This window comes from Limulus polyphemus, unplaced genomic scaffold, assembly GCF_000517525.1.
Source record: "Limulus polyphemus unplaced genomic scaffold, Limulus_polyphemus-2.1.2 Scaffold2205, whole genome shotgun sequence".
NCBI classification, from domain to species: domain Eukaryota; kingdom Metazoa; phylum Arthropoda; class Merostomata; order Xiphosura; family Limulidae; genus Limulus; species Limulus polyphemus.
Window position 1 is genome coordinate 101,997 of NW_013667815.1, and position 2,930 is coordinate 104,926.

Sequence of the window (2,930 nt, forward strand, 5' to 3'; positions counted from 1 at the left end):
GTCATTTGCTGTTCTTGCATTGCTGCCATCAAATCTGCTAAGCTGTAGTTTGATTTGCCACTTCTCGTTTCCATCTTCTTTTTTTTCAATCCCACTTCTGACACCAATTTGTTAAGTGTCTGGTTGTTTGTTAATTTTCGGTATAAATTCTTCCCGAGGAACTTCAGCGATACAAGTCCTTTCTTAAATAAAACTAGTTTATTCTTTCTCAATACAACTTTGCAATACACAGAATTTCCACAATCACTTTAACTTAAACACACGCTATAATTCACAACTGTTCACGCACTTTACTTACGGTCACTACTGCTCACTTGACTCAATTATCTGTCTCTATCTTCATCTATCTGCAATTATATCTCCGCTTTTTTTTTGCTGGGCTTATATACAAAAATAGAGGGCGTCTGGCAAACACTAGAGTTGTCAGGAACAGTCATGATCCTTCTAGAAACTCATGACGTATTTCCAGCATCACATGACGTCCACTGTCGATATTAATCTCAGACCCATTTCTAAAGATTACAAAGAACAAATGGTACATTGTTTCTCACTTTAGTGGTATAACTCAAAAAAACTTGAAAACACATATTGCAAAAGTCTTCACCCCTAGCATGATTATGCAGTTAATATTTGGTTGAAGCTTTTTTGGCAGTCATAACAGCAGAAAGTCGTTTTGGATAACCTTCCACAAGCTTTGCACAGTTTGCTGGAGATAATTTTTCCCACTCCTGCTTGCAGATATCCTCCAGTTCTTGTAAGTTGGTGGAATATCTTCGATGCACAGCAATTTTCAAGTCTCTCCACAGATTTTCGAGTGGATTTAGGTCTGAGCTTTTGCTTGGCCAGTCAAGGACTTTAATTTTCTTTCTCCAAAACCATTCTTGGGTTACCTTTGATCTGTATTTCGGATCATTGTCCTGTTGAAATGTAAACCTTCGACCGAGTTTTAGTTTTTCAGTTAACTTCTTCACGTTTACCTCCAACATCTGTTTATATTTTGCACTGTCTATGCTCCCTTGAATAAGTACATGTTCTCCAGTGCCAGCTGCAGAAAATAACATCCCCACAGCATTATGGACCCACTATCATGCTTGAGAGTAGGGACTGTATTTGCCGGGTCACATTGTTGTAGAATTATTGAAATGTTTAAGGGCATAGTCCATTTGCAGTGTAAGATGCATCTTCGTAAGTAGTGGTTTCTTTCTTGCCACCCTACCATACAAGCCTTTTTTTTGTGTAAGGTACATGATATCGTCGAGATGTGTACAGTAACTCTAGTTGCTGCTATTGAAGTTTGCAGCTCCTTCAGTATCAATGTTGGCTTAACAGTCGCTTCTCTGACGATTTTTCTGCTTGTTCGAGTGCAGACTTTCTTAGGGTGACCTGATCTTGGGAAGGTTGAGGTAGTGTGACACACTTTCCATTTCTTCACAAACGATTTACAGTACTTAATGGCAAATTGAGAATCTTAGAAATTTATTTATTGTCCTCTCCGAAAATGTGCTTCTGAACAATCTTCTCCCTTAGGTCTGTAGAGAGTTCTTTTCTCATCATTCTCAATATGTAAGAGTAAACCAAATTTTAACTTTCAAAATACTCTGATGGCTCTATATGACCTAAAGTATTTTTTCACATGGCTCTATAATATACTTTGGTATCTGTTGTACAGAGCCACTTGTATTTATTCAGCAAGGTAGTGACGTAAAGTTAAATCTACGATGGTAAAAGCTGAGGAGGGTGAATAATTTTGCAACATGTGCTTTCAATATTTTTTATTCAATATTAAGATAATTAATATTTTTGGCCATTTGAGTTATGTCTTTATCAAGAAAATACCTAAAATATAATACCAGCACAGAGGGGTGAAGGTTTTAGCAAGGCACTGTAGCTGCTTCAATGGGCAAAGAAAATTTCCAAAAGAAATATATAACAATTTATATAAACAAATAATGGGCTTGAAATTTATTACATATATCAAGCGAAATCTTTTGCTTAACAATAAAAATTCGTTTGCATATACTTTCCATATCATAAAAACTTATTTTTTTAACAGAAGTGATTGTAAACATAGTGAAATTGCATGCAATGTTTTTTGAGTAAGAAAAATATAAAATATACAGGTTTATAAAATAAATATTTTACAGGAAAGCTTTAAAAAGATTTTATAAAAACATAAACAATCAGTAACTAAATTCTAAAACAAATATAAAAATTTATATTTGTTTGTTTTAAAAAAAAAGATAATGACCTGTGGAACAGAGGGAGCTTCTCCAAGATGAGAAACATGCTGCTATGATTACTGAAGATCATGCCAAAAATGGAAGACATTATTCTTATGGTAGCTCATCATTTCACCATCCCGGATCAGGTACCAAACATATGTCCAAAATCTGGGATTCCTGATCTTACATTGTTCCCCAGGCATCATTGGTATCTCAAACTGATGTTGGCTGAGTTGCCACAAGATATATTTTTTCTTCTTTGCCATAGTTCCCTATGAATGAGATGAAACAGATTTTCATTTCGGTGTTTAGGGGTACAGGTTAGGGTAACCCGAATCTCTTCTCTGAAAATTTCACGAATGTTACTCTTTTGAAATGGATACAACATCTGATGTTGAGTTTTACAGGCCAATGCTTGTCTGGATAAAGGAGAAACTCACTGACTGTGATAGAATCATATCTGAGTTATGCCAAAGAGTTCAAGGTTCAAAAGAGAGTTCCCTCAGAGAATTTTGCTGCTTATGTAGATGGATGATGTACAATTCCCAAATGGAAAGGCGTATCCTACTAAAAATATTCTGCGTATGAAATCATTTTAAACTTGAGTCGATTATGACAATATCCTTAGGAAAATGGCCTGGCATGGCCAGGTGGTTAGGGCACTCGACTCGCAATCTGAGGGTCGCGGGTTCGAATCCCCGTGACACC

The 2,930-nt window shown here is 36.0% G+C and overlaps 1 long non-coding RNA gene across 1 annotated transcript in view; it reads right to left on the reverse strand.

Moving 5' to 3' along the window:
• Positions 1-359: 359 nt before the first annotated feature.
• Positions 360-2,930, reverse strand: part of LOC111087480 — a 12,440-nt gene continuing 9,869 nt past the window's right edge. The window contains exons 2-3 of the long non-coding RNA XR_002612153.1: positions 2,249-2,494; positions 360-512 (exon numbers count right to left, since the gene is read on the reverse strand). This is a non-coding gene — a long non-coding RNA (uncharacterized LOC111087480). The remainder of the gene's footprint in view (positions 513-2,248; positions 2,495-2,930) is intronic.